The sequence below is a fragment of the Chiloscyllium plagiosum genome, unplaced genomic scaffold, assembly GCF_037043375.1.
Source record: "Chiloscyllium plagiosum isolate Xiang-an unplaced genomic scaffold, Cpla_swu_hap1 HiC_scaffold_6, whole genome shotgun sequence".
Lineage (NCBI taxonomy): Eukaryota > Metazoa > Chordata > Chondrichthyes > Orectolobiformes > Hemiscylliidae > Chiloscyllium > Chiloscyllium plagiosum.
The window spans coordinates 41,444,447-41,460,502 of NW_028270144.1; the positions used below are offsets into that span (position 1 = coordinate 41,444,447).

At 45.3% G+C, this 16,056-nt stretch overlaps 1 pseudogene; it reads left to right on the forward strand.

Moving 5' to 3' along the window:
* Window positions 1-5,307: 5,307 nt before the first annotated feature.
* Window positions 5,308-6,232, forward strand: LOC148149751 (uncharacterized; annotated as a pseudogene).
* Window positions 6,233-16,056: the final 9,824 nt, after the last annotated feature.

A 16,056-nucleotide genomic window follows, 5' to 3' on the forward strand; every position in this document is an offset into this window, starting at 1 on the left:
GTTGACAAAGTTAGATTATCCTTGGTTTTTTTTTTCCAGAGAGGCTGTAAACGACCCAAGGCTCCAACTCACTGAATTGCTAAAAAATTCAGCTGGGTTTGAAAGGTTTATTGGGGCCCTTTTTGTTTATCCCAAACAGTGAAAGCCTCCAGCCTAAGCCTTTTGTGTCTTAGAAAATGGTATAATCAAAGGGGAGTGGCCAGCAAGCTGTGTAGCTAGACTTCATTTAGATTAGAGTTAATTGTAGAAGAGGATGTGAGGAAAACACTGCTGAACTCTCTCCTCTGACTTGAAACCTATCAGCTTTTTGTGTCATTTTTAATCTTGGTGTTAAGGGGTCCATTTATGGGGATTGTTGCAAGTATCTTTGGAACAGCATCATTAAGGAGGAGAAAGTGAGGACTGCAGATGCTGGAGTACCAGAGCTGAAAAATGTGGTGCTGGAAAAACACAGCAGGCCAGGCATCATCTGAGGAGCAGGAGAATCGACATTTCGGGCATAAGCCCTTCTTCAGGAATGAGGCTGGAATGACAAACGAACTGAGATAAAAGGTAGGGGGGAGGGAATTTGGGGAAGGGGCGCTGGGAATACGATAGGTGGAAGGAGGTGAGGGTGATAGGCCGGAGAGGGGGTGGGGGCGGAGAGGTCGGGAAGAAGATTGCAGGTCAAGAGAGCGGTGCTGAATCCGAGGGTTGGGACTGAGATAAGGTGGGGGGAGGGGAAATGAGGAAGCTGGAGAAATCTACATTCATCCCGTGTGGTTGGAGGGTTCCTAGGCGGAAGATGGGGCACTCTTCCTCCAGGTGTCGTGTGGCCAGGGTCTGGCGATGGAGAAGGCCAAGGACCTGCATGTCATTGGCAGAGTGGGAAGGGGAGCTAAAGTGTTCAGCCATGGGGCGGTTGGATTGGTTAGTGCTGGTGTCCTAGAGGTGTTCCCTGAAACATTCCGCAAGTAGGCAGCCTGTCTCCCCAATGTAGAGGAGATCACATCGGGTGCAGCGGATACAGTAAGTGATGTGTGTGGAGGTGCAGGTGGATTTGCGATGGATATAGAAGGATCCATTGGGGCCTTGGAGGGAGGTGAGGGGGAAGTGTGGGCGCAAGTTTTGCACTTCTTGCGGTTGCAGGGGAAGGTGCCGGGAGTGGAGGTTGGGTTGGTGGGGGTTGTGGACCTGACGAGGGAGTCGCGGAGGGAGTGGTTTCTCCTGAATGCTGATAGGGGTGGAGAGGGAGATATATCCCTGGTGGTGGGGTCTGTCTGGAGGTGGCAGAAATGACGGAGGATGATACGATGTATTCGGAGGTTGGTGGGGTAGAAGATGAGGACCAGTGGGGTTCTGTCCTGGTAGCTATTGGAGGGGCGGGGTTCAAGGGCGGAGGTGCGGGAAGTGGAGGAGATGCGGTGGAGAGCGTTGTCGACCATGTCGGAGGGGAAATTGCGGTCTTTGAAGAAGGAGGCCATTTGAGTTGTTCATTAGTGGAATTGGCCCTCCTGGGAGCAGATGCGGCGGAGGCGGAGGAATTGGGAATATGGGATGGCTTTTTTACAGGGGGAAGGGTGGGAGGAGGTGTAATCTAGGTAGCTGGGGGAGTCGGTCAGTTTGTAGTAAATGTCTCTGTTGAGTCAGTCGCCCGAGATAGAAATGGAGAGGTCTAGGAAGGGGAGGGTAGTCTGAGATGGTCCAGGTAAATTTGAGGTCGGGATGGAAGGTGTTAGTAAAGTGGACGAACTGTTCAACCTCCTCGTGGGAGCACGAGGTAGCGCCAGTACAATCAATCATCGATGTAGCGGAGGAAAAGGTGGGGAGTGGTGCCAGAGTAGCTGCGGAAGATGGACTGTTCCACATATCCGACGAAGAGGCAGGCATAGCTGGGGCCCGTGCGGGTGCCCATGGCTACTCCTTTTGGTTTGGAGGAAGTGGGAGGTTTGGAAGGTGAAGTTAAGAGTGAGGACCAGTTCAGTCAGTCAAAGGAGGGTGTCAGTGGAAGGGTATTGGTTGGTACGATGGGAGAGGAAGAAGCGGAGGGCTTGGAGGCCTTGGTGATGGGGGATGGAAGTGTATAGGGACTGGATGTCCATCGTGAAGATAAGGTGTTGGGGGCCGGGGAAGCGAAAATCATGGAGGAGGTGGAGGGCGTGGATGGTGTCCCGAACGTAGGTGGGGAGTTCTTTGACTAAGGGGGACAGGACAGTGTTGAGGTATGCAGAGATGAGTTCGGTGGGCTGCAAATGTTTCTACCACCTACCCAAAATCCACAAACCCTACTGTCCTGGCCGACCCATTGTCTCAACCTGCTCCTGCCCCACCGAACTCATCTCAGTATACCTCGACATTGTCCTGTCCCCCTTAGTCCAAGAACATCCCACCTACGTTCGGGACACCACCCACGCCCTCCACCTCCTCCATGATTTTCGCTTCCCCGGCCTCCAACGCATTATCTGCACGGTGGACATCCAGTCCCTATACACTTCCATCCCCCATCACGAAGCCCTCTGCTTTTTCCTCTCCCTTTCAGTACCCTTCCCCTGACACCCTCCTGCGACTGACTGAACTGGTCCTCACTCTTAACTTCTCCTTCCAATCCTCTCACTCCCTCCAAACCAGAGGAGTAGCCATGGGCACCCGCATAGGCCCCAGCTATGCCTGCCTCTTCGTCGGATATGTGGAACAGTCCATCTTCCGCAGCTACACTGGCACCACCCCCCACCTCTACATCGATGATTGTATTGGCGCTACCTCGTGCTCCCACGAGGAGGTTGAACAGTTCGTCCACTTTACTAACACCTTCCAACCCGATCTCAAATTTACCTGGACCATCTCAGACTCCTCCCTCCCCTTCCTAGACCTCTCTATTTCTATCTCGGGCGACCGACACAACACAGACATTTACTACAAATCGACCGACTCCCCCAGCTACCTAGATTACACCTCCTCCCACCCTTCCCCCTGTAAAAAAGCCATCCCATATTCCCAATTCCTCCGCCTCCGCCGTCACCTTCCACCCCACCAACCTCCGGATACATCGTATCATCCTCCGTCATTTCCGCCACCTCCAGACAGACCCCACCACCAAGGATATATTTCCTTCCCCTCCCCTATCAGCGTTCCGAAAAGACCACTCCCTCTGCGACTCCCTCGTCAGGTCCACACCCCCCACCAACCCAACCTCCACTCCCGGCACCTTCCCCTGCAACCACAAGAAGTGCAAAACTTGCGCCCACACTTCCCCCCTCACCTCCCTCCAAGGCCCCAATGGATCCTTCTATACACATCGCAAATTTGCCTGCACCTCCACACACATCATTTACTGTATCCGCTGCACCCGATGTGGTCTCCTCTACATTGGGGACACAGGCCGCCTACTTGCGGAACATTTCAGGGAACACCTCTAGGACACCAGCACTAACCAACCCAACCGCCCCGTGGCTGAACACTTTAACTCCCCCTCCCACTCTGCCAATGATATGCAGGTCCTTGGCCTTCTCCATCGCCAGACCTTGGCCACACGACGCCTGGAGGAAGAGCGCCTCATCTTCCGCCTAGGAACCCTCCAACCACACGGGATGAATGTAGATTTCTCCAACTTCCACATTTCCCCTCCCCCCATTTTATCTCAGTCCCAACCCTCGGATTCAGCACCGCCCTCTTGACCTGCAATCTTCTTCCCGACCTCTCCGCCCCCACCCCCTCTCCGGCCTATCACCCTCACCCTCACCTCCTTCCACCTATCGTATTCCTAGCGCCCTCCCTCCCAACCTTTTATCTCAGCCTGCTTGGCACACCAGCCTCATTCATGAAGAAGGGCTTATGCCCGAAACGTCGATTCTCCTGCTCCTCGGATGATGCCTGACCTGCTGTGTTTTTCCTGCACCACATTTTTCAGCAACAGCATCATTAAATCAGGGATGGTCTTTTGGGTTTGGATAGGATAAGTTATCTAGTATTTTAATTTACTGTTCTTCGTGTTTCAGTCCGTAATGTTATCAATAAATTCTGTTTGTCTAAAACTTGGCAGTCAGACTAGCTGATTTACTCCAGGAATATCTGCTATACACTTAACAAAAACAAATGGCAAAACTACAGTCTGGCCCACCTGCTTAAAATTGCTTGGAGGTATCTGGCCTGGTCCCTAACAATATGGATGATCTCGTGCGCAAAAGTTCCATTTGCAGGCTATGAGATAAATTAAGAGATCCTTGAAATTGTAAAAGCAAAGGAAATTCTACAGTGTGAAGAAAATGTCAGTACTTTGGCTACGTTATCAGGTCTGAAACGTGACCAAGAACACTTCCCAAGGGCAAAGTAGAGAGCAGCAGCAATAGTTAGAGACTGGACAAGCTCAGAACGAATGTTGATGAGTTACTGCAAATATGAGATGATGGTGCAAGACAGAAAAGCATGACATACCATGACAGTAGATCCCCGATTAAGGGCAGTTACAAGCAGCAGAGTGCAATTTAATGTACACATACTGTATTCATTGTCCTTTTAAAGTTTTTTTTATCATGGAAACATTTTTAGGACCTTCCTCTTATTTTTGCCTTTTCTGTTTCCTTATCCATCTGAACTCTGAACCTCAAACATCTATCTTTCTTTAATGTAGTCATGGGATATAGGTTTTGCTGACAAGGCCAGCATTTATTGCACATCACTAATTGCCCTGGACAAGTTGGTGGTGAGCCATTTCTATGAGCAACTCCATCCAAGTGGTGTAGTTACATCCACTGCACTGACAGGGAAGGTATTCAAGGATTTTAACCCAGTGACGGTAAAGGAATGATGATATATTTCCAAGTCAGGATGGTGTGGTACTGGAGATGAACTTACAAGTGGTGTCTCTGCCTTATCCTTCAAGATGGTGGAGGTGATGTGTTTGGACGGTCACTCACAACAGGATCCTGAAGGTTATGCTTCAAATCCTGGAGAATCCAGACAATCCTGGACTAACAGCCTTACTGCACCCATGCTTTATCATCTCTCAGAGAAGAATTGCTGCATGTCAAACAACAGCAAGCATATTTCTGTTTTTCAGTGGCAGCAGCAAGTCGAAGGGTGGGAGCTTGGACCAGGGGCCTGCCGGAAGCGGTGAGTCACTGATTTGTGCTTTAAAATTTGAAGTCAGAGAGCAGAGGTTTCTGGGAAAGGAGGGACTTCTTATTTTTCTTTCCATCCAGCTATATAAGTCAGTGTTTTCTCAACCATTGTAGGGCCTCCCACCCAACTGCCGCCTCTAACCTTAAAGACTAGGGACAAATCAGCTAAGTGTCTCTTCTATTTTACTTTGTGATAAGGGGACTAGCAGGGATGGCAGTGCAGGGAGAGCAATGTTCCTCCTGCATGATGTTTGAGGTGAGGGACACCATTAATGTCCCATCCAAGTACATCTGCATGAAGTGCATCCAACTCTTGTTCCTCCAAGACGATGTTAGGGAACTGGAGTGGGAGCTGGATGAACTTAGGATCGTTCGTGAGGCAGAGGCTGTGATAGATAAGAGTTACATGGAAGTGGTTACTCCTAGGCACAAAGAAAGCTGGGTGACTGTTTGAAGGGGGATGAAACAGTCAGTGGAGAGATCTCCTGTGGCCGTTCCCCTGAAAAACATGTACACTGTTTTGGATACTGTTGAGGAGGAAGACTTACCAGGGGCAAGCAGTGGGTCCCAGGTCTCTGGCACAGAGTCTGTCCCTGTTGCACAGAAGGGAAGGAGGGAAAGGAGGAGAGTGTTAGTCATTGGGGACTCAATAGTTAGAGGCTCAGATAGAAGGTTTGTAGGGAATGAACGAGACTCACGGTTGGCATGTTGCCTCCCAGGTGCCAGAGTCCGAGATGTCTCGGATCGTATCTTTGGGGTCCTGAAGAGAGAGGATGACCAGCCTCAACTTGTGGTCCATGTAGGTACCAACGACATAGGTAGAAAGAGGGATAGAGATGTAAGGCAGGATCTCAGGGATCTAGGGTGGAAGCTGAGAGCTAGAACAAACAGAGTTGTTATTTCTGGTTTGTTACCCGTGCCACATGATAGTGAGGCAAGGAATAGGGAGAGATATCAGCTGAACACGTGACTGTAAGGATGGTGCAGGAGGGAGGGTTTCAGGTACTTGGATAATTGGGACTCATTCTGGGGAAGGTGGGACCTGTACAAGCAGGATGGTCTTCATTTGAACCAGAGGGGTACTAAATATCCTGGGTGGGAAAGTTGCTGGTGCTATTCAGGTGGGTTTAAATTAGCTCAGCAGGGGGATGGGAACCTGAGGTGAAGTTGCAGTGCACAGGAGGATGAGGGTAGGGAGGACGGGGACAGGATTTCACGGTCACAGTAATGTGCTGGCAGACAACAAACTGGTTTGAAGTGTGTCTACTTCAATGCCAGAAGTATCCGAAATAAGGTAGGTGAGCTTGCAGCATGGATAGGGACCTGGAACTTTGATGTTGTGGCCATTTTGGAGACATGGATAGAGCAGGGTGAGGAATGGATGTTGCAGGTTCCAGGGTTTAGATCTTTCATTAAGAACAAGCAAGGTGGTAAAAGAGGATTTAGGACCATTTGGTGCAGCCATTTTGGTGCGAGCGATTTGGCGTGGCCTGTTTGGCACAGCCTATTTTGCCGTAGACCCATTTCGGCGCAGAACTATTTTGGCACAGATGTACAGTAGTCATCAACAAAAATCAACATAATAGTAGAATTATTAAATGGGTAGTTTCTAGTGGTTTGTAGTTATTATTAAAATGAGTAGTCATCAAAGAAAAACAACTGTAGAATTGTTTACAAGTGATTAACGAGTGTCTAACAACAGAGCACGGAAGAAAATGGTTCGTAGGACAAGGAAAGAAATTGGTGCTTACCCAGTATTTCGAAGAAATTTAGAAGAACTTGTCATTCCAGATAGCTTTAAAACATATTCTGTTAATAAATGTAATGAAGAACAATTTTTACGAGCTAGCAGTGGTAGCACCACCTGCAGAATTCTATATTTGGAAGAAAAAGAAATGCCGAGTTTCTGAAACAATCAAAAAAGTTATATGTTGATGGAACAATCAAAATTTCACCACCTCTATTTTCACAAATTTATGTTAGTTTAGGGGAAATACATAAAGTTGTGGTCCCACTGTTGTATGTTTTACTCCCAAATAAGTTACAAACAACATGATAAATTATTTGAAATGGTTCTGGAAATACAGCCTGAATGTCGCCCTGACATCATCAACTGTGACTTTGAACTTGTACATCTCATAGCAGGGCACGATATTCCATTGAAATTAAAGAAATTCAGGGAATTTAATGAGTTATATATTTTTTTAAGAAATTTTGAGGAAACACATTTAGGAATGGACTAATCACAGACTAAATGCAGTTGATACACAAATAACTATAACCTACTGGAAACTACCCATTGAATAATTCTACTATTATGTTGACTATCGTTGATGACTACCATATATCTGCGCCAAAATAGTTCTGCACCTAAATGGGTCTGCAGCAAAATAGGCTGCGTCAAACAGGCCACGTCAAATCGCTCGCGCCAAAATGGCTGCACCAAATGGTCCCATTCTGGATAAAAGAGGGGGAGGTGTGGCCTTGTTAGTCAAGGATAGTATAACGGTGGCTGAGAGAACGCTTGACAAGGACTTGTCTACCGAGGTAGTGTGGGCTGAGGTTAGAAACAAGGGAGGACAGGTCACACTGCTTGGAGTTTTTTATAGGCCTCCGCAGAATTCCAGGGAGGTGGAAGAGAAGATTGGCAAAACTATTCTGGGTAGGAGTGATAGGAAAAGGGTGGTCGTTATGAGGGACTTTAACTTCCACAACATTAACTGGAAATGCTATAAATCGAGTACGTTGGATGGATCAGTTTTTGTCCAATGTGTACAGGAGGATTTCCTAACAGAGTATGTTGAAGGGCCAACAAGAGGAGAGGCCACACTGGATCTGGTGCTTGGTAATGAATCAGGCCAGGCGTTTGATTTAGTTGCAGGTGAGCACTTTGGAGAGAGTGACCATAATTCAGTTATGTTTAGTTTAGCCATAGAAAGGGATAGGTACATGCCACAGGTCAAGAATTACTGATGGGGCAAGGGCAATTATAGTGCGATTAAGCAAGAATTAGGATGCATGGAATGGGGTCGCAAAATGCAGTGGATGCAGACAATGGAAATGTGGAACTGGTTTAAGAAACAGATATTGCGTGTCCTTGATAGGAATGTCCCTGTCAGGCAGGGAGGAAGTGAAAAGGTAAGGGAACCGTGGTTTACTACAGAAATTGCATCTCTTGTTAATCTCTTGTTAAGCAGAAGAAGGTGCCTTATGTGTTGATGAGGCAAGATAGTTCAGATGAGGCAATGGAGAGTTACAGATCAGCTAGGAAGGATTTAAAGAGAGAATTAAGAGCAGCAAAGAGAGGACACGAGCAGTCTTTAGCAAATAGAATAAAGGAGAACCCTAAAGCTTTCTGTAGGTATGTGAGGAATAAAAGAATGACCAGGAATAGGGCCAGTCAAAGACAGAAGTGGGAAGTTGAGTGTGGACCCTGTGGAGATTGGAAAGGTGCTAAATGAATATTTTGCATCGGTTTTCACTCAGGAAAAGGAGAGTATTGTTGAGGATAAGAATGAGGTACGAGATATTAGATGAAAAGGATGGAGGTTAGTTAGAGACAGGTGTTATCAATTCTAGAAGGAGTGAAAGTAGACAAGCCCCCTGGGCCAGATGGGATTTATCTGAGGATTCTCTGGGAAGCTAGGTAGGAGACAGCAGAGCCTTTGGCTTTGATATTTGAGTCGTCATTGACTACAGATTTAGTAACGGAGGACTGGAGGATTGCAAATGGTGTGCCCTTATTCAAGAAGGGCAGTAGAGATGACCCAGGTAATTATTAACCAGTGAGCCTTACTTCTGTTGTAGGAAAGGATTGTAAGAGATAAGATTTATAATCATTCATCAAGCAACAATTTGATTTCAGATAGTCAACATGGTTCATCAAGGGAAGATCGTGTCTCACAAACCTCATTGAGTTCTTTGAGGTAACCAAGCATGTAGACAAGGGTAGGGCAGTTAACTTGGTATACATGGACTTCAGTAAATCCTTTGATAAGGTCCCACATGGTAGGCTGTTGGAGAAAATGCAGAGGCATGGAATTGAGGGTGATTTAGTAGTTTAGATTAGAAACTGAATTTCTGAATGAAGGCAGTGAGTGTTGGTTGATAGAAAATATTCAGCCTGGAGTCCGGTTAATAGTGGTGTGCCACAAGGATCTGTTTTGGGACCACTACTGTTTATCATTTTTATAAATGACTTAGATGGAGGCATGGGTGGATGGATTAGTAAATTTGCAGATGACACTAAAGTCGGTGGAGTAGTGGACAGTTTGGAAGAATGTTACAGGTTGCAAGGGGACTTGGATAAACTGCAGAATTGGGCTGAGAGGTGGCAAATGGAGTTCAATGCAGCTAAATGTGAGGTGATACACGTTTGGAAGAATAACATGAAGGTAGAGTACTGGGTCAACTGCCACCAAGAAATCTGAGTTCCGGAGCCGCAATATCAAGCTGCAACTATACAAAATGCTGGTGCGGCCACACTTGGAATATTGTGTACCAGGTCTGGTCACCATATTTCGGGAATGACGTGGAAGCATTGGAAAAAGTGCAGAGAATATTTACCAGGAGGTTGCTTGGTCTGGAGGGAAGGTCTTATGAGGAAAGGCTGAGAGACTTGGGTCTATTCTCATTGGAAAGAAGGCTAAGAGGATTAGACAGGATAGACAGTGAAAGTCTTTTTCCAAGGATGATGACGTCAGATGGTACGAGGGAGCATAACTACAAATTGAGGGGTGATAGATTTAATACAGGCATCAGAGGTAGGTTCTTTATACAGAGAGTGTTAAGGGTGTGGAATGCCCTACCTGCCAATGTAGTCAACTCAGCCACATTAGGGAGATTTAAACAATCATTAGATAAGCACATGGATGATGATGGGATAGAGTAGGGGGACGAGCTGAGAATAGTTCACAGGTCGGCGCAATATCGAGGGCCGAAGGGCCTGTTCTGCGCTGTATTGTTCTATGTTCTATATTGTCAAGGTTCTCCTCTTTCATTGCAGGTGCACTCAAGGCAATCATAGTTTCTTCATCAAAACTGTGACCAGAAATTAACTGTCCTTTCAAATCCTGGGTGTCTTTTGCCTGTATGGAACAACTTCTCAGGGTGTAACCTTACAGCATCATCAGGAGAGCTACTGTAATGGGTCAGCTATGAATCTTCAGGTGTTGCAGTACTCACCTTCCATGTTTCATAACCTCTGAATTCATGATAAGCTAATTTCTTATTTTCATCAAAAAGACATCCACACACTTTATATTTACATACTTCTCAATAAATCTCATTCCGTGACATTAAATTTCAGTTTGATCTGAAATGTGTTGCACATCTTGATAATATTGTGGCCAAAAATACTTCTTTGCCCTTGAATGGTGACATAAATCTGTCAAAGTCAAATGTTCTACAGCTATGCAAACACTTATGAGACATTGCAGTGAGTTGAATTGACAGGAGCAGCAATATTTTAACTGTAATGATAGATTGCAATATTGGTAGCATATTCTAATTTTGTGTACAGAGCAAAACCTTCACTGGACTCACATGTCTCAACCTGAAATAGTGCAGCATTTCAGAAGATTATCCAAAAATGTCCATAAATATCCATAATCTATTATCCAAAAACAGAGGATTTTCAAAGTGTCAGGCAATCGCATTTCATCCCAGATGTCATGTTCAGAAGTACTTTGTTCTTTTTAGATTTTGAGTATATTCTCTGTTGGCAGAGAAGTTCAACATGGATGAAGAGGAAAAATGAAGAAGGAGCCCCAGACTGAATCTCTACTGTTAAAACTCATGTTACACAATTTTCCTCAGTTTCTGATATGGGAGGCCTGAAACCTGAAATGCTTAGTGAAACCCAAAGTAATGCAGATCATGAGAGATTGAATTCATTACTTTGATTAGTTCACCCAAGACATGTTTCAATACTATTCCTTAATGCCCTATTCTCCTTCCCGAATGAATGCCTGTATTAAATAAAAAGCACTCAGATTCCTTGGTGGCAGTTGACACAGGACACACTGAAAATGGGGGCGGAGGAGATGATTCAGTCTATTAATCCTGGTCTGAGAGGCAAAAAAAAAATCAAATTTGAACTGCCTCAATGTCATTTTCAATGTGGACATATTTAATTTCTTGAAATCTACCTTCTCGAACATCCTTAATGTCTGAGCCTGCATAGCCTTCTGGGATAAAAAAACTTCAAAGATTCACTATCCTCGTAGTGAAGAAATTCCTCCTCATCCGAGTCCTACATCATATTCTCAAACTGTGTCCCCTGGTTCAAGACTCCACCAAGCAAGAGATCTTTCTTGCATCTTACTTGTAAAAATATTGATTGCGACAATGAGATTACTTCTCATTCAACGAAGCCTTGGAGAATGTAACTATATATATATATGAGCTAGTGCTTCCAAATAAACCAGTTGGACTATAACCTGGTGTTGTATGATTTTTAACCTTCTAAAATAAGTACATGTATTTTTTAAGACTCTGTTTGAGAAAAAAGAGAATCAGGATCCAAAACGCAAGAGGTCATATTGACCAAGCATCATTAATGTCATCTGGCCTCCAAAGACAAATGTCCTCATCACCATCTTCACATACCTGAGGTATATAACTAGCCAATGCTTGAAGAGGCTATGGTTCCTTCAAAGTGCAGCTCCTGAGTTGGCACCTGCTTTTCTTGGACCTACAGTCTGCCAACCAAAATGCAAACATAACTATGACGTCAGTGTCCCATGCTCTTTTTTTAAGCCCTCATCAGGAAGCATCTTAATTATCAGCCAATCAGCTATTCATGTTTGTTTAAAACACATCCTCTGCCCAACCCATTTCTCATGACTACCAATTTGAAATGGATTGCCATATTGTAAAGTTTGATTACAATTCCCAAATGTTGCGCTAGTGTGGCACATGCATCTAGATGGGGAATTGGCATACAAAATTTAGCAGCTGACCTTCTCACTGCCTATCCATTTGTGGGTGGTATGACACAGTGGTGAACCCTTCTATTAATTAAACCAAACACCCAGAAAATCTGACCTCATCTTGTAATCTGTTAAAATGTGAGTTTCAGAGAACTCCCAAACTCTACTATTGAAAGAAAATAACATTAATTTATTTTCTAAACTCTAAAAGTGAACATGAAACAACAACTATTTACAATTCTAAGCCCCCTTTTCTCTTAACTGCTTATTATCTGCCTCCAACTCTTTAACAATATGCTGTTCCAATAAGACACTTATTACAATTACATCAATTTAATTTCAAAACACAGCGGCTGTTGTCTTCAGTGTCTTTCTTCTTCCAGCTGAAGATCTCCCTGTGTCACCTTCTTTCTTTTTACTGTGAATGTTTCATATGAAAAGCTACCTTTGATAGAGAGTATTTCCTATTTCTTGAGTCTCTCTCAATAGCAATTGTTCTGTCTCCAATTTTCAAAATGCCTGCATTTTTATATCCACAATTTCATGTCATCTCATTTGTTCAAACTCGATTGGGTTTTAGTATACTGGGGCATAGTTTAAACTAATTGGTTAAATTTGAATTGTCGTCAAAACAGCAACCAACTTAGGTATCTATTTCACAGAAAAAATGTTGCACATTTAGAATTTTCCAGTATACTCCGAGACTGCCATTACGACATATCATAAGTGCTTGTAATCTCTCAGTTCAGAACAGCATTCACTCTCTCTTAAAGATATAGTATATGCCTTCAACTTCATAACAGTGGGTGTAGGAGTATGCCCTGAATGGCCACACATAGCTGCCACCAATTTTTTTTTATCTATCACTGGGCAAGATGCACAAGCATCTTCTGGATCAGTGGTGCTGGAAGAGAACAGCAATTCAGACAGCATCCGAGGAGCTTCGAAATCGACGTTTTGGGCAAAAGCCCTTCATCAGAAATAAAGGCAGAGAGCCTGAAGCGTGGAGAGATAAGCTAGAGAAGAGTGGGGGTGGGGATAGAATAGCATAGAGTACAATAGGTCAGTGGGGGAGGAGATGAAGGTGATAGGTCAGGGAGGAGAGAGTGGAGTGGATAGGTGGAAAAGGAGCTGGGCAGGTCGGACAAGTCCGGACAAGTCAAGGGGACAATTTTGCTGGAGGTTAGAAACTAGGATGAGGTGGGGGAAGGGGAAATGAGGAAGCTGTTGAAATCCACATTGATGCCCTGGGGTTGAAGTGTTCCGAGGCGGAAGATGAGGCGTTCTTCTTCCATGCGTCTGGTGGTGAGGGAGCGGCGGTGGAGGAGGCCCAGCACCTCCATATCCTCAGCAGAGTGGGAGGGGGAGTTGAAATGTTGAGCCACGGGGCGGTTTGGTTGATTGGCGCGGGTGTCTCGGAGATGTTCCCTAAAGCGCTCTGCTAGGAGGCGCCCAGTTTCCCCAATGTAGAGGAGACCGCATCGGGAGCAACGGATACAATAAATGATATTAGTGGATGTGCAGGTAAAACTTTGATGGATGTGGAAGGCTCCTTTACGGCCTTGGATGGAGGTGAGGGAGGAGGTGTGGGCACAGGTTTTACAGTTCCTGCGGTGGCAGGGGAAAGTGCCAGGATGGGAGGGTGGGTCGTAGGGGGGCGTGGACCTGACCAGGTAGTCACGGAGGGAACGGTCGTTGCGGAAGGTGGAGAGGGGTGGGGAGGGAAATATATCCCTGGTGGTGGGGTCTGGTTAGCAGAGCGCTTTAGGGAACATCTCCGAGACACCAGCGCCAATCAACCAAACCGCCCCGTGGCTCAACATTTCAACTCCCCCTCCCACTCTGCCGAGGATATGGAGGTGCTGGGCCTCCTCCACCGCCGCTCCCTCACCACCAGATGCATGGAAGAAGAACGCCTCATCTTCCGCCTCAGAACACTTCAACCCCAGGGCATCAATGTGGATTTCAACAGCTTCCTCATTTCCCCTTCCCCCACCTCATCCTAGTTTCTAACCTCCAGCAAAACTGTCCCCTTGACTTGACCGGACTTGTCCGACCTGCCCAGCTCCTTTTCCACCTATCCACTCCACCCTCTCCTCCTTGACCTATCACCTTCATCTCCTCCCCCACTGACCTATTGTACTCTATTCTACTCTATCCCCACCCCCACCCTCCTCTAGCTTATCTCTCCACACTTCAGGCTCTCTGCCTTTATTCCTGATGAAGGGCTTTTGCCCGAAACATCGATTTCGAAGCTTCTCGGATGCTGTCTGAATTGCTGTGCTCTTCCAGCACCACTGATCCAGAATCTGGTTTCCAGCATCTGCAGTCATTGTTTTTACCAAGATGCACAAGCATGCAGAACTCCTGTGCAGATTGGTGTTAAACAAAAGTCGGTCCATCAAGGTGTCCTCTCCCCATTAAACTTTCTTTTGTGTCTTGAACCCTTTACCGTGTCTCAGGTCACTCTCTCTTGAAGACCTATGACCCCAGAATTCCCTGAGTTCCTTGGTGTGGTGGGACCAACTCTAGTTAGCACTGTTGAGACTTAAAAAATCACAAGACCTTGAGCATGATAGGGGCAGAAGTCTGACTTTAAATAAATTAATGCAGCACTCAGTGTTACAAAGCTGTAGGATAGCCATCAAGACTGGGCTGGTTCAGTCCTAGCAGCAGATAAGGGTGGTGATAGAGAGACAATTATCATTCAAAATATCCAGATCCAAGTATAACCCTTTGAAAACAATCTCTATGGAAAAAGCTATCATTTCAGCAACTTCTGACATTAAATTGGAACATGGTGCAGATTCGCTTTCTCACATTGTTGTGATTGGGATGTGTTAGCTCCCCATTTCACACACTGTCCAATTTTATTCTACATCAAAACCAATACTGTGGCAATCATAATCCATCAGTAGGTCATGAAGGATACTTTGAAGCAACTCACTATTTGCTTACTCTCACATCTTTCAGCCAGTTACTGCCATCTGTTAAATCATGCATCAACTGGTTATTCATGATACTACATAACTACTGGTGTCACCAGATCTCAGACATTTTGTTGTCTGCACTTCCATGAAGGTATTTGGGGTCGGGGTAGTGGATATTTTGTGGCTCAATTGTAGAACTGGCCCAAAAGTTGGAATGAAAGGGAAATGGACACAATTACTATACGATATGGGACATCAGCAGACTAAGAGATCTTCCTGCAACAGGGAGGCATCAGCCTGCTCCCTTCTGGCTCTGCAAACCTTTTGACAAAACATTTACCGAACCTTCCTGAGTGGCTTGTTGTGGTCCAAGTTAGAAATACCGGTTAGGCCACACAACACCTAATACTTCAGGTGGAGCTTGCATAAGCTAATGCTTTGCTGTTGAAATCACAAAATTACAATATACAAATTGGAGAAGATTTTGACTTGCATACTTAAGCAGTTGCCCACCTGCAAAAGGGAGATGCATGGGTCATTCTGTTTCAGGTGGAAGGTGATGACTTATTTAGAATTTAGAATTATGACTAGAGTGACACATACAACACTGTAATTTACATGCCGCAGGTTTGCTATCCAAAATAGATTTCTTTTACTCTTAAAATTTTTAACAAGGGCTTGACACAATGCAAAGATCTGCATCAAAAGTTACCCTAGTAAGAATGCATTAATGCACGAATTGCCATTTACTATTTTTATATAACCATCAATTATATATTTAAAAAAAGTGAGTAAGCAGACATGCTAAATTCAATACTGTAAGACTAAACAATTTCAATGAGAAAGCACATAACATTAGATCTTCTTCTTTGCTAACCCAATATGACCATGAACCTCCAGCCAGCCCCTAACCCCCTCCACCAACTGAGCAACAACTCATTCACCTTCTAGCACCTGGCACAGAGCCAACTCAGGAACATTTTTTAAAATTCATTCATTCATAGGATGTGGGCATCACTTGATTTATTGCCCAGAGTGCAGTTAAGAGTTAGCTACATTGCTGTGGGTCGAGTCACATGTAGGTCAGTCCAGGTAAGG